Consider the following 15,530-nt stretch of genomic DNA (forward strand, 5'->3'; position numbering starts at 1 on the left):
AAACAAAACTACTGGGAAGATCTAACTTTATTTTCACCTTGTTGGGAGTTTTTTCCCATTACTTCACTATTGTCTTCTAAGAAACACAGTATCATGCTGTTTGCATGCACTTTAACGCACTTGCATTTTGCTGAGATAACTCAAGTATTTATATTGTTCAAGGTTTAAACTTCTATTTCCCCTACTTGGAATAACATCCTTTACAAAAGAGACGGACACATTTTCAGAAAATTTTTTTCTGGCTCAAAAAAACCAGATGGCATTTCAGTCCCAAATATGCAATTGGCATTTGGCCCGGTGTAAAGACATGCCCAAACTGCCTGAGGACGGAGCAGCTGTGGGGCCAGGGGGCAGGTCACAAACTGCCTAAACCAAGGAGACTTTACAGGAGTGATTCCCTCAGGCCAGAGAACAGCTCTGAGGAAAACAAGTGGCAAGTATACTAAAATCACCGCTATTCGGTCTCAGGATACATGAGTTGAAATCACTTTCTGTCCCTTAGTGTTCCTTCTTCCCCCGAGGCAGAAATTGCCACCCAGCCTGGTCTCTCCTTCCATCTCCCACAATCAGCTTACAAGGAAAGGAGAGAGTTTCCAGAGTAGCAACAAATCTAATGTGGTACTGAAACTTTTGGTAAATACAATAAAGTGCTGTCATGAAAGATCAGCCAACTCAGCTCATCATCCAAGCTCTGTGGAAACATCTACATGAATGTAGAAAAGGACCAGAAAAATTACTGGGGGAGGAAAAGAGAGCAGCTCATTTAGCCAGCCTGCATTCCCTCCACAACAGAGGGAACAGGAGAAAAACTTGCAGCTGTGGTACCAAGCATAAGTAAAAAAACACTGCGGAAACCAAAGTACAGTTGAGGATGTAAATAAGGCTTCTGTTACCTGCTTATTCTCCCCCTTCTGTATTTGTCCACATAGCTTAAAAGAAAAAAAAAAAAAAAGACCCAAGTGCAATCCCTTTACCCTGTACAAAAAGGTATTTTGGAAAAGTTGCAGCAAGGTTTACTTCAGGGCACTCAGGTTGCTCTAACAATTCAAACTGGCAGCAGGTATAAAAAACAAACAGAGTTCCTACAGAATCCAAGGGACTGAGAAAGAAATAAGGTTATTTGACAAGTTTTTCAGAGAAAGTGTTATCTAAAACCCAATTTAACCTGAACCTGAAAACTTTAGAGCCCAGTAAATGTGCAAGAGAGACCTATACACCATTTCCTAATAGGTGGCTGCCAAACAGATTTGTTACACAGTTAATAAAGCAGAAAAATAAGGTATTTATGTAGCATGTTTAACCGTAAATATATTTGTACTATCTGTTTAAATGAAAGTGTAACCTGATAGATGTTACAATTACTGGACAATGGGAAATGTGATGAGAAAAAGGAAAGTCAGAACTGCTGCTGCATCGCAAAAAATAACATAACAGTGCCCTTGCACAGTCCAGCTTTAACAGACCTATAAAACCTATATGCTTTGAGCCTCTAACAAGAGTGCCCAGCTGAGAGCTGGTGAATTTTCAGGTGCCTTGGAGGGTCCAGCTACTTCAAGGGAGTAGTCCTGAATACTGTTTACTCGGTCATTCATCATTGCTATTCCTTCCCTTCAGGGCTTCACCTCATATTTGGCAAAGGAGCATAGCTGCAGCTCCTTCCAATGTCAACACCTTTTCTTTGCTTGGCTAGAGGTGTCAGTGCAGAACAAACACAAGGTACTGCCTTCCTAAGTTCAGAGCTCCCCAAGTCACATACACTTCTCAGGCTCAGTCTTCTGCTCACCGAAACTTTACAGTAAAACTGGCATCACTCTTCAGAGTGCAAGTTCAGACCATCACATCTTTTCCAGGTTAGGAAAGAAATGCAACAAACTGCAAAGGTACATGACATAACAAATAGCTTAATACGAACATCTAGTAGTAACTTCTGCTTCTTTAATGTGCAGATCTCAGGAATGCATGGAGAGATACCAGTTACCCCTTTACAGAGGCACAGAGAAACTGAGGTTGCAGGTAACAGAATGACTTAGAGGACCTCTGAGAGAGTGAACAACAAAGCAGGGAACAGGCCAAGAGATTTGCAATCTAGTATCTCTTCACCTGTGTTTACATCTTTCTATAGACATTGTACTTAGCAGTAGCTGCTTCTGAAAGAGAAATTATTCTTTTTTGGATAAAGAACACCATGCTTTTCTTTATGGACAATTATGCCCAGAGTGGATAAAAATCAAAAGGATAAGAGTACAAAACCACTGATGTTACAGAGCACAGCTGTTTTCTTCTGAGTTTGAAAACAAAAGTAAAGCAGATATTTTGCCGTAAAATTGTTTTAAGAAAGAGGTACTTTTCTGTTTCAGTAAAGATTTATACAGACATGTATAAGTATCTTTAATACAAGGAAAACACTGAAACAATAAGTTGCTGACTTTTGCTTGCAATACTTAATCACATTCCTACTGTGAAGTTCCCGAGTTCCCTCTAAGAAGAACATGTGGATGTTTTATTGTTAAACAATTAGGCCAAAGCCACACTGAGGATTTTTGTATCTGGTTCAAACTGACTTTAATGGAAAATGAGCATCTAACTCTCATAAGTGACACTCAGCAGGGTTGTACAAAAGGCCAGAGCATTTTTTTTCTATTTGAATCAAGCCTGGTCAAGGCTTTGTAGAGAGCTGAGAACCCATAAATAAAGATAGGAAATTGTGAAGGCAGAAAGGGTCTTTGTCTCCTCCACTCCCTGGTCAAAATGTTTAGAGATAACTGAAACATCTGCTGTGCTAACTTGTGTATCAAAGCTAACCTCTGTTTACATCAGTAAAAAGGGTGTTACAGCCAATTTAATCAGCATACAGAAAATGCTGCTTGGAATATTTGTGAAATAGTATGGATATCATAACTATTCAAAAGATAGTAATTTAAATATACTCTACATAAGATGTAAACCTGGGCTGCACACTGATGTACAAGAGTGTATCTTTGCCTCTTGGCATAGATTTATAATGGCGGGGGGGGGGGGGGGGGGGGTAGATACAAAATAACTGCCACCTTGTAACCAGAAATAATGGTTATGGCTAAGTCTCAAAAACCAAACAGTAGATACATAAGAACTCATGCTTTTCAAAGATAAAAAAAACCTATTAACATTGTATCTCTTTATATATATTAGTCCATTAATAAATATTTGAGATTAAGTAATTAAGAAACATAGCATTAAAAGCCTAAACTATCCTGCTAGTCTCACCACCTAATCACACAAATTTTGAAATTAAGTAACTTCACTTGAAATCACCTTCTAGTTGAAAAAAAGCCTTTTGAAACACTGAAGGGCAGCAGCAGTATTGTCATCTCAAATGCACTACTACTCTGGGTATTCATTTACAGTTCAAGATAAAAGAAGACATTTTGCCTCAAAATTATATTTCTGATTTTCCTAAGACTTAAACTGAAAATAGAGAGAAAAGGTTTTATCTGTTCCCAGGATTACCTTCTTGAACCTTCTCATCAGTATTGATGCTTCCTTCATCTACCAAAGTTATATGCAGTCTTTCATTCATTCACATTTTGTTAAGTGTTTTTAGATTTACAAAGGAAAGATGCTACACTGCTGAAATATCTCATCATCTTTCTGCCATTGTCTGAATTCAGCTCCTGGTTTTTATTGTCATTTTCCCATACTCCAGAAACCACTAATCCTAATTTGATTCAAAAGCTCTCATCATTCTGATTTTTAAAATCCACATGATAAAGCCTAGAGATTAAAATAACATTATCTCCATTAGACCCAGGTATAGGATTCCTGCATCCAGTTTTTAGAAGTTATGGAGGTAAGTCCCTTTGTTGTATATGGAAGGAAAACAAACAAACAAACAACAACAACAACAAAACAAAACAAAACAAAAAAAACCAGCCCATATATCTAATCTACGTCAATGAGTCTTGAATCAAAAAGTCTCTCACTGACTATTCAACATTCAGGGCCATGCTAAGCCTCGACAAAAAACTTTCTTTCAAAACAGCTGACATGTACTTGCCTTTTACTCTTTGCCTAACTGGGGCAGGGGGGCAGGGGCAAAGAGCTGGATACAGAAACAATTTGAAAAGTCACAGCCAGAAAAAAAGTGCCAGGTGAGGAAGAGCTGAGTAGACACTGCCTATATGCTGGGGTAGTTCACCTGGTCCAAATGATGCTGTTTTGTGTGGTCTCCACCCCAGCTAACCTTCTGACTACACATTTGCCTGGGCTGGACAAGCAGATGCGGTTGCCAACCTGTTCTGCTGCAAAGCATAGGGGAAAGGGAAAAGGAAGTTTCGGTGCAAGACAAAGTACTAAGCTATCCAGGACTGGATTCCTGCTGCTTTATCCATTAGCCATGGGCTCACAAATACGCATGTCCCTCAAAATTCATTACATATTTTAATTTCTTACATGAATATGCCAGTGAACTTAATTATTCTGCTTCCAGAGCATACCTCCAACCCGGTAGCTCAGATACACTTCTACAGGGCAAAAAGTTCTACTACCTCTCCAAACTTAAGAATAGGCCAGATTCTTTCCTCTATCATATCAGTCTATCCAGAGTAGTTCTGGATTGATACGTATGTCAAAAATTACAATTGGTTCATCTTATACTCTCTGTGCATAATTATGCTCTCCACTAAAAATAATTATAATGGATTGAACCATTAATCTTCAAAAGAGAAGTTGGCTTCACCCAGCGCAGAAAGTAAATTCTCTCATCTTTCTTAAAGGCTGTGCTTTTATGCTAGGTATTAACCTCTTCAGTTTTTCAGTTGCCAGAAATATCACAATATACAACAATCCACTCAACTGAAAAGATAAGACAATCATTTCCCTTCAGCTATGTATCCTGGAGCGTCCCCTCCAGGTGCAATCTCATGGAGGTAGATGGATAAACAAACTGTATTTTTCTCATAACTTTTTACCCTCCACTGTTACTCTCTCTCTGAAACATGTGTTTGCCACTGAAAACTTGACGGCTCTCTCACTGTTTCATTTGGGAGACATCATCTTAGCTGCACATTCATCAACTTCTCCATTAGTTTCTCCAACTCAGGGATAACTGTCTTGCAGGGAGAGAACTCAAGGGCAAACAAAGCCAGAATTAAAGCTAAATCTCAAACAAATCTTATGTGATACTGGTTTTAGAGTGCAAAACACAATCTGACATTTCTCTTTGTGTTCCACTAAATACACATCTGAACACCAGAAGAAATGGCAAAGCAGAGGAATATGTCACCAGCTGAATTCTTGCAGCTCAGATAGCTGCTATCATGGACTGTCAAAGACAGATAAGAAGCGTCGATACTCACAGGCAAATGAAGATCTCTCCATCACCATTTATCCACTTTCTAGGGCCTAATGAACCCCAAGCCACAGTTAAGTGGTACACACAAAATCTAGGTCTCTGTTTTGGTTAATTTTCTTCATAGTAGCTGGTATGGGGTTATGTTTTGGATTTGTGCTGAAAACAGTGTTGATAATGTTTTCATCATAATGTTTTCATTACTGCTGAGCAGTGGTTACACAGAGTGGAGGCCTTTTCTGCTTCTCACCCCACCAGTGAGCAGGCTGGGGGTGCACAAGAAGTTGGGAGGGGACACAGCCAGAAAAGCTGACCCCAACTGACCAAGGGGATATCCTAGACCATATAACATCATGCTCAGCATATAAAGCCGGGGAAAGGAGGAGGAAGGGGACAAGTGGGTATTTGGAGTGAAGGCATTTTGTCTTCCCAAGTCACCGTTATGCGTGATGGAGCCCTGCTTTCCTGGAGATGGCTGAACACCTGCCTGCAGATGGGAAGTAGTGAATGAATTCCTTGCTTTGCTTGCGCACACAGCTTTTGCTTTACCTATTAAACTGTCTTTATCTCAACCCACAAGTTTTCTGACTTTTACCCTTCCGATCCTCTACCCCATCCCACCAGCAAGGAGTGAGCGAGCAGCTGTGTGGTGCTTAGTTGCCAGCTGGGGTTAAACCATGACAGTCTCAGATCCATATGCAGCCTGGACACAGTGGCAGCACAACTATAGGGTATGACACATACAGTTCATTAAAGCCCGGCTGCTGGGCTCAGAGTGCTTTGAGGGACACTCAAGGGCTAAAAGAAGAAAGAAAAGAAACACACTAAGAAAAGCCAAAGAGAAAAGAATGACAAACGTTTTCCTGGGAGCTAACAGGCGAGTTTCCCCAAAGCACAGGGGTTTAGTTGAAGCTTTACTTGCATGTAAAATGGCAAGAGTCTGAGGGCCCTTGATTCTTTTGAATTTAATTTTTCTAGGGAGCTACCTGTGTTGTCCAAGTTACATAGCCTCAGGAAAAGCAGGGCAGGCCAATGAAGATTATCCCCATCTCACCTTGCTCTGCCACCTAGCAATATCCCCCTTTACTTCCCAGGCCCAAGGACATCTCTGGAGAGAAAGATCAGTTCCTCTGCTGGCTGCTCTGCAACTACAACAGCAAAAGCCTCCGAGAGTCCTGTTCAAGATGTGGATTCAGAAGATAATAAAGCACTGAGCCAATCAGCAGGAAAACCCTCAGCACCAACCCCTGGCACTGGTGAGGGCAGAGCTGAAGTACAACTCCTGTGAAAGCAGGGAGGGGGGCTTAGAAGATATCCTGAGGTTTGTTAATACCAGAAACAGACAATCAAGGTTGTGCCATTAAAGGTCAGGAACACCCATGAGTGTCACGTGAGCTTTCAGATAAGACAGGTGCCAAGGAGACAGCATGAGCTCCTAGTGCTTGCCCTTGGTTTTCCTTGCATTACAATTGAATAATTCAGGATATTTACTTGTTTCCACAGGAGAAATGGTGATGGATACATCCATAAAACACCAATAGAGAAATATGCATACAAACCTAAAGGTGCATGAACTGTACTGACAAGTACTGAATGCTATTTTAACAATTTTGGAGATTGTTAAGTAAATTTACAAAAGGCATATAGGGAGGTTCAGATGATTTTAGGCCTTTTCTTTCTTATCCCTTTCTGTTCTTTCCTACTCCAATCTCACCTCTCTTTCAAGTCAGCCGTTTCTTACACAGTTTGAGTGGCATGGGGGATGTTTTGCTAAAAGACTAAAGTTAACAATATAGCAGGGATATAGCAGGCAGTAAAACACAAGCAGTGGTTTGGAACTGCTGCCCAATTTGCAACTTAACAGTGGAAATAATAAGAGTCTGCCATCTCACAGGAGATTTGGTAAGCTTTTGCACTTTGCTGATCTGCCATATCTTCAAAACAATATTCCTGGTTAATAAACCTCATTTGAACAACACTGGCTAATAGAATCTTGTCAGCCTAGAGCTGGGATTAAGAGATGAGGCAAACTGGAAACTCCAATCATTATAATCCTGTAGCAAAAATAAGAAGCACTTTCACAAACAGCAAGTCAATATGCCCCATTTTTCTTTAGCACACTGTGCCCATGCAGAAAGAAACATGACTTCAGGCCCTTTCCAGTGACCTTGAGTGATAAGAGTTTCCACCAGGACAAATGATCAAAATCATTAGAGCTCCTCATTCATTCTACCCTGTCTTGCAAAAACTATTTGCACTCCCTCAAAGAAGTTAACAATGTTGAAAGCAAAAATGTCAAGAGACAGATCCATCTCCTGACTTGAAGGACTTCTCAGAACAATGAACAGAGTCCGTGCCTGGAACATCTGCTCCTCCCTAAAGAAGGGCTGCAAGATCTTCCGGGGCAGCTTTCCTAAAGTACTTTGATCTCTGCCCTAGTACTTGGAATAGCAGGCTGAGCAGGGCACTTTGCACAATGCTAGCCAGTTAGCATCTGTCCCCTGTGATTGTGACTGGATGTCCCATGAAGACAACTAATCTTTTTTCTTAAGGGGAAAAAATGCAAACCAGTAATTCAGTGTGACAACCCTGTCAAAATGATGAAATGAATAATAGTACTAAAACTTCACACAACTACTGCTTTTAATAACGTGGGAGTTAGGGAACAATGTTAAATGTTTCAACTCAAAGACCTGGTTTCCTGCGTTGGCACCAGCGCTAACACTAAATGTTCATAAATCATTTTTACATCTTCATTTTAATGAGAAATTAGGAGACGTATACACTTAAACTGATATAACATCCCATTCCTCTGTGTGTGAACACACACAGGCTGCATTTCCGACAGAAAGTCACTGTGCTTTCAGTGTGTCCTTAAAGACTTCTCCATTTGCACAAATTCACTGAAGTCTCAGCTACACTGCAGCAGCTGATAGGTTTTCATCATACAGATACAGCGCAAACAAACTTATCTTCAAAGAATGGTGAAAGGTGGCATTAAAAATGAACACCTACTCTTGTCCTATGTTTCTCAACCTAACAAACACATCTCCAAGGTCAGAAGCTTACAGCAGAACATATCAAAAGCACTGGCTATATGAATTTTAGCATTTGTTTACCTAAACAGTTCTATCTGGTATACACTCCAGATAGAGAACAAATTAGGTTACTCTAAACATGTTCACTGTGGACTAAGCTAATGCAGTCTTCTTCCAGACTAGGTTGGCTAAGAATACAAAGTTACAGACCTCAACTAATGAGTAGGAACTCTTATTGTAATTCATTTTAACTCAATCACCTCTATCTATCGTCTCCAGTTCTCTGCAACTAAACTATCGTATCTAATTTCAAACTCTGGCTAACAGCAACAGACCCAAATAGAAAGGCATACCCAAACAGAAGGGTGGTTTGGCCATAAATTGTTGATGTACTAGCTGGTTCCTATTGCTACAGCTAGTAGTAAGGTAGACTTCAGAAAGTTCAACTCCTAATGCAGAATAAATCTTTCAGGCTCAGTCCCTAGTGAATAAAAAGTTTTTAACAAAATCTGACAGCTGTTCAAAGCCTGTTTGAATGAAAAGAGGACTTAAATCTGAAACTCCGTGAGCAAGCATCCCCATTGTTCAAATCAGTCCTCAAACTTTATTTCTGCACACCCAAACAGCAAGGACCAGGAAAATGGTAGCTACAAAGGGAGGAGGATCTTCACCATGGCCCCTCTCTACCAAGGCAGAGCTCTAGAGCAGCACAGGAGACCAGGATTTCCAGAGTCTGTGCAGCACCTCATAGGTGGGCAGGACTTCTCTTCCATGACATTTAGCTTGACACATCTCACCAGCATAAGGCATTTCTACATGAAAAAGAAGCAAGATACAGGAAAAAAATTTGCAGTTGGATTAGGGGTAAGAGTGACCAGTACTAACTCTCAGCTGATGTACATACACCTGAAAAACATATCCAAAACTATTCCCAAAAAGGGGAATTTCAGATCTTGTAGGATGTAACTCTCCAAGGCTTGGCAAAGCCACATATAACCTCACCAAAGTTCAATATGACTGTGAGTGTTTACAAGCACAAGGAGTAGGCCAAATTGGGAATGTAAATATTTGGATTTGGTTCCCCAAACTTGCCTCTATCTGTACTGCCAACTAAACCCCAACTGCAGACCAAAAAGTCTGAAAAGCAACAGTTGCACACACTTTACAGCACAGAGACAAAACTAACACACATGGCACTCAGCATTGGGGGGGGGAGGGGGTGAGTAATTTGTAATCTAAACTGAACTTAAGTTAAACAAGACATCAATGAAGTTTATGCCAAAACTCAACTTGACTCAGCTATCATTTGGTATATTTTGAAAGTGTGATCAGTCCAAATGTTGGTCCTCTGCCCAGCAAGAGTCTAGGTTACATTAACCATATCTAGATTACTCAAGACCCCATAGATGACATGATGGATCTAGCACCAGTGGTAACTTTGACCTAAACCACATTCTCTTAAGCCATCAAAAGCAAGTACTTTTATCTTCCAGGCAGATGAGTTGAGGAAAGTCTTCTCTGGATTCAAAGCAATTTATTTAGCAACCTCAGTCCCATATTCAGAATTGATTTAGGATCCCAAATCACCTTGGGTTCTCAACACCCATGGCTTTGGGGTTTTTTTAAGTTTTACGCCAGTTTTTTTAGCTACAGGTAAGGATGGCAGTCAGGGATCCATTCAAGAGAGCTGTGACCTCCCCCACACACAGATCCCAAGGGATACACTGTATTCTCAGCTGCCAGTTCCCTGCTCTTCTCAGTAAGTGTTAAATGCCTTTCAGTCCTATGTCTCCATTGCAGACACTTACTGGAAGAAATCAGAAAGGCAAGCATCTTACCAAGACCAGGATTTTTTTTTTTTTTTTTTTTTTTTTTTTGTATGATAAGAATTTGGGCCTCCTCACTCCCACTACTGTAAACTAACAAAAAGTCCATCCTCTCCGTCTTTAGTTAAGTGGGAAAAGTACAAATCTGGTTCTTTAGCTTTACTCAACTGTGGGAAACTTGGGTTTGCTCTCCAGTTAAAAGCAGGCTCTTCAGTGCACTTCACAGTGACCTCTTCACAAGGGGCTAGTATCATTTCTTTAAATGCCCCTACACTAAAAATAGTCCTGCTTCCTAAACATGAGTGCCTAGCAGTTCCAGGCATTCTGAGATCTTGCATACCACTTTATTTTTTTTACGCTGGCAACATCTATTTAACCAGCAATTAAAAAAAGGAGGCCCAGCCACCCCAGTGATTCTTCCCAGAGGGTCTTAGATGTTTATGAAACACAATGAAAACAATAAAGTGGATAAAATCCTGCTATTCCATCAAGTCCTTGGCAAGACTTCCCAACCAAGAATAAATTGGCATGGTACATTACAGTCAACAGATTACACAATGGTTTACAGGGTCACCAATAATAAGGGGTCACACACTCCTTAAAGAGCTACAGTATACGTTAAAAGTCACTTGCTTAAAGGGAAATGGCAATGCTTGGTTCTGAGCTCCTTGGAGCAAATTCTGGCAGCCACAGCATGAATGCACTGTAAGGGTAGGAGAGGACAGAAGGCGCCTCTCCTCCCCAGCACCAGGAAGGGCAGTGACTACACTGAGCAAGCTGGCTGGTGGAGTTTAGCACCCTGAAGGGAGCAAAAGAAAGCCAGGCCAGCCAGGAGTCTCTTATTTCTGCACACGAAAAAACACATGCTATATACTCTTAGGAGCAGCACACTCTCCATGCCCCAGTGAGGCCCAGCACCGCCCACCCTATCACCCCTTCCCAAGGAGCCCCGCTCCTCACCCCTTCATACTCTCAGAGGAAAGTGGTTCCACTCCAGAAGCAACATGGCAGATCCCTGTCACTCTACTTGCTCTTAACAATGTACAGACTGTAGCTAGCTTTAAAAGGTGCTCAGCTATATTCTTAGGTAACTTGATAAAGTAATCATAATTGCTTAAATGTGTTGCAGTTTTCCTTTAAATAACTAATATTGAAGCAAGAGGGAAACAAATGGTCAAAGCCATAAATTTTACTCACCCATCAACATGGTAACAGATTTACACTATGCAACCTGCATAACCTGATCATCAAAATGAAAGTTAAATTTTGAGGTTCCTAAAAGATGCATGATTGTCTCAAATCTCACATTAAATGCAAGCTACTCCTACCTTTGCTATGTTAACTTACCCTTCCACTATATGGAATATTTTCATCTACTGATTATCTATTAATCATGTATAAACAAAACATTATCAAGTCTTAAAGGCAAATCATCCTCACTTCAATTCATCCTACCCTGCATCATCAGAAATCAGACTACAATGAACAGTTTCATCCTTTATCTTCCACAAATATTGATCACTACAGGTGGTTTTTACTGGATTATTCAATATCTGGCTGAACTTAAAGACTTACTACTCAGAACAAAAAATTAAAGAAAACCTATTCCCCAAAGTCAGTGCAACAGTAAAACAAGGGTGTAGAAAACACTACTATTGACATACTCCATGCAGTATTACTACGCATCCGGCTTCATTTAGCTTGACTACTAAAATTCAAAGTACATTTCAGTGATAAAACTGAAGTAAACATAAGAAGGCTCTCTCATATGTAGCCGCTACTCTTTGATTGCGGTGACCCGCTGCTCCTTAGTAAAGCAAACGCTTGGTACCGAGCCAAGAGCAGTACATCTGATTTTCCCACCAAGTGAACTGCTGAAGCAGCTCCCTTAGCTCTTCAGCTAAATGCGTCTTGGGATCCTAAAGTCTTCCGCCGGAGTCCAGGTGGCTCCTCTACTCTTTTCAACACGCATGCAAACATTACAGCCGGCTGGACAGACGACGCGAGTGGGCAGTGGAAGGGAAAAGAAGAGCCACAGCTCCCCATCCCTCTCCAGATCAGAGCCCCACACACGGCGGGATGGCTCTGCAGCCCGGTTGTAGTTAACCGAGGTGGTCTCCTGGGCTCTGTCCCTCCGGGGTGCCTCTGCCCTCGCCACCCACGCGAGAAGAAACGTCCCGCGAGGCACGGCAGTGGCACGGGGCGCACCAGCGCGGGAGCACCGACTCCCCGCTCCGCCCGTGCGCAAGGACCCCGCGCCCATCCGCGCTCCCCCCGGGCAGGGCAGGGCAGGGCAGGGACCCCCGCAAGGATCGCGGGGCCGGCCCGCACCGGCACGGCCACCGCCGGCTCCGTTGCCGCGGGGGCTCCGCGGCCCGGGGAGCCCCCGCATCCCCGGCCCGCCCCGCTCCCGGGAGGCGGCCGGCTCGCAGGGACGGCGAGCCGGGGCACGATCGATCGTTTCTTCAACCCCCACCCCCCCCCCGCCCCAGCCCCGCTCCCCTGCCCGGGTCCCCAGAGGCGACCACCGACCCGGCAGCGCGGCTCCCCGGCCCTTACCGAGCCGCGCAGGGATGCGCTCCCTCCGCCGGACGCCTGCAGCCCCCGTCCCGCAGCCCGGGCGGTTGTAGCTTTTTTGGAGAAGCTGGGAAGAGGGAGAGAAAGAAAGGGGGGAGGGAAGGGGGAGGGAAGGGACTGAGATCGAGGGAGAGAGAAGTATGCAAAGGCAGGAAGTGGAGACGGCCACGGCCAGTGCGGGAGATTAATGGGAACCAGTCACCCGGCAGCCAACAAAGAAACCTGCTCCCCCAGCGCAGCCCGGCCCGGGCTGCAGCCCCGCCGCGGCCGGGCAGCCCCGGGCGGCCGAGCCACCGCTCCCGCCGGCAGCGCTCGGCCCCGGCCCCGCGGAGGGATGGGCGCCGCCCCCCCAAACGGCCCCAGACCCGGGTCCTGGCCAGGCGGGAGGGAGGGAAGGAGGGAGGAAGGGAGGGAAGCAGCCTGCCGGGGCCGGGCAGGACCGGCCGGTCCGCGGGGAGATGCGATGGGCAGAGGAGGAGGAGGAGGAGGAGGAGGAGGGGAGAACTGAGCCCCCCGTCTGACAATCTTCCTCCTGCCTCTACCCCGGAGGAGCGACACCGCTGATTTTTTTTTATTTGAAAAAACTACGAGGGCTGGGCTCCCCTCCGCGCGGAGCCGCTTGCGGGGAAGAAAGGAAGGAAGGAGGAGAGCGAGCGGCGCGCTTCCTGCGCTCGGGCGCCGAGCAGATGGTTTCAATCAGAGCGCCGGGGATGGGCGAGCGCCCGGGGCGGCGGGACGCGGGGCGGCCGCGCTTTCCCAGCTCTCCGGGGTAGCTCCGGAGTAACAGTACCTGTGGCGAAAGAGTGGGGGAGAGGGAGGCAGCGGCGTGCCTCCGAACTGCATTCCGGCTCCCTCGGTTCCAAGCCAGCCTACCGGGACCAGCTACCGACAGCGGTTTTGTCACGCTCTGCTCCCGGGGGAGTGGAGCCCCCGGTGCCCCGCTAGGGGCACGCCGCGGCCAGGGTCCCTCCGCACGCCGGGGCGCAGGGCGACGCGGGTACCAGCGGGCGAGGAAGGTCTCTGCGTGGCGCAAGCGACAAAACGGGCATACTCCACGCAGGCCACGAACAGCATCGCAGGGGCCAGCTCCCTGGCGCGCCTGTCCCCGTGCTTCTGCCGGCGTAACCGGTGAGGAACCCGCACAAGTCGTTTGATATAAAAACCATACAAAAGAGGCAGGATACTATCTCTTAGCAGAACCATGAGTACTGCCAAATACAAAGACTGCTCCTAAATCATGAAGTATTATGTAAGCATTTATAAAACAAGTCACTTCACAATAGATTAACCAAATGATAATAGGAACAGAAGGAAAATAGCGAGAAGAGCGACAGCGTGTATTCTGCAACTGGATCTACAAATTCCAGCACTATGCATTTCTTGAACTTTAAGCACATGCTTACTTTCTTTTCATTGACCGAAGTGGAACCGAAATGGTGCTCAGCGTTAGGCAACTGCTTATGAGCTTTCCTACGCAAGGATACTTCTCTGAACCCAGAGCCGAGTACTCGGGATAAACTATTCTTGGCTTTCACCACCTCATCAACAAAATAAGATATATTGTCTTGAGATACCCTGATCCATTATCCCACATGACAAGGAAATCTGGTGTAAATGTCCAGCAATCTCACAAACCTCCATTATATTTCAAAAGAGTGAATGTACAGGAAATAAGGGTAACTCTCATCTGGATTCTGATATGAATGTGCGTTTCAAAGCAAAAGCTATTTCAGCTGTCAGCCTTCTTGGGACAGATGTATTTACTCAGCTGCAAAAGGAGCACTGTGTCGCCGAACATCAAAAAATGGTGGCAGTTTAAATTTCAACACACAAGGAATAATTTACCTCCTGAACAACAAGCTACTGCTACAAGTACCTGGCAGAAATATCAAATGAATACAATTTTCTTTCCCTGTTATTAAAACGACATAGGAGGGCCTTTTCAAGTGTATTTCACAAGTGCAGCAAGATAGCAAACACATCCACCTCTCCAGGAGACCAATGATAAGAAGGAATGATGCTCAAAGATGGATGCTCAAGTTAAGCAGGAAGCAGGCTATTCTGGCTGCTTCTCCAGGACATCAAACAAACATCTGAAACATGCTAACACTGCTTTTTTATCAAATACTACTTTTCTCCCCCACTTAGGTTGCATTCAGTCCCCCAGACCTCAAGCACCCCAGCAACTGCCTAAATTTTCCTCTGAGTACAAGAGATCCAACCTAAAGTTAAGTTATATTTGAACAGTAAATTGGGGCCTTCAATGTGTTTTAATGAACAAGCAGCCTGTGAAGGGCCTGTTTATTACAGGAGTTGGCTGCCGCTCTGGTTAAGCAACTGGAAGATGATAATAAAATGTAAACTAGGAGAGGACTATTTCTCTTGTTTGCCAAACAGATTACAGCTAGCAAAGCTCCACAAACAAGAATGAAGGGCTCGAAAAATCAGGGCCTGCCTGTTAACCTTGGCCACACTGCACTCAAAGAAAGTTTCTGTGCTTATTTTGCCCTTCCTACTGTCACCTCAGTGCAAGCGAGGTTAGCAAAGCCACAGAGTGGCCCTAATTTACATGTAGCCGCAGTCTCTTTCCAAGCCCGTTTGGTAGCTCCGATGAGGCTGCGGGGCTGACAAAGGCCTCACGTGTATGTGCTGCCCTGCTGGAAAAACCCTCCTGGGCCAGGGAGCAGATTTGCTCGGCCAAACCACTTTGTGCTTTCTTTTTACCAACCAAAGTGAAAGGGCTTTCTTTTGGAGAGCAGACGC

The 15,530-nt window shown here is 44.3% G+C and overlaps 1 protein-coding gene across 2 annotated transcripts in view; it reads right to left on the bottom strand.

The window, feature by feature from the left end:
* DENND2B (DENN domain containing 2B) overlaps nt 1-13,106 on the bottom strand; it is a 182,382-nt gene extending 169,276 nt beyond the window's left edge. Inside the window, exon 1 of one of the 2 annotated variants that reach the window (XM_049821332.1) lies at nt 12,750-13,106. The gene's annotated coding sequence lies outside the window, so the exon portion shown is untranslated. The remainder of the gene's footprint in view (nt 1-12,749) is intronic. The other variant, XM_049821334.1, reaches the window with a different exon arrangement.
* Nucleotides 13,107-15,530: the final 2,424 nt, after the last annotated feature.

This window comes from Accipiter gentilis, chromosome 17 (assembly GCF_929443795.1).
Source record: "Accipiter gentilis chromosome 17, bAccGen1.1, whole genome shotgun sequence".
NCBI lineage: Eukaryota > Metazoa > Chordata > Aves > Accipitriformes > Accipitridae > Astur > Astur gentilis.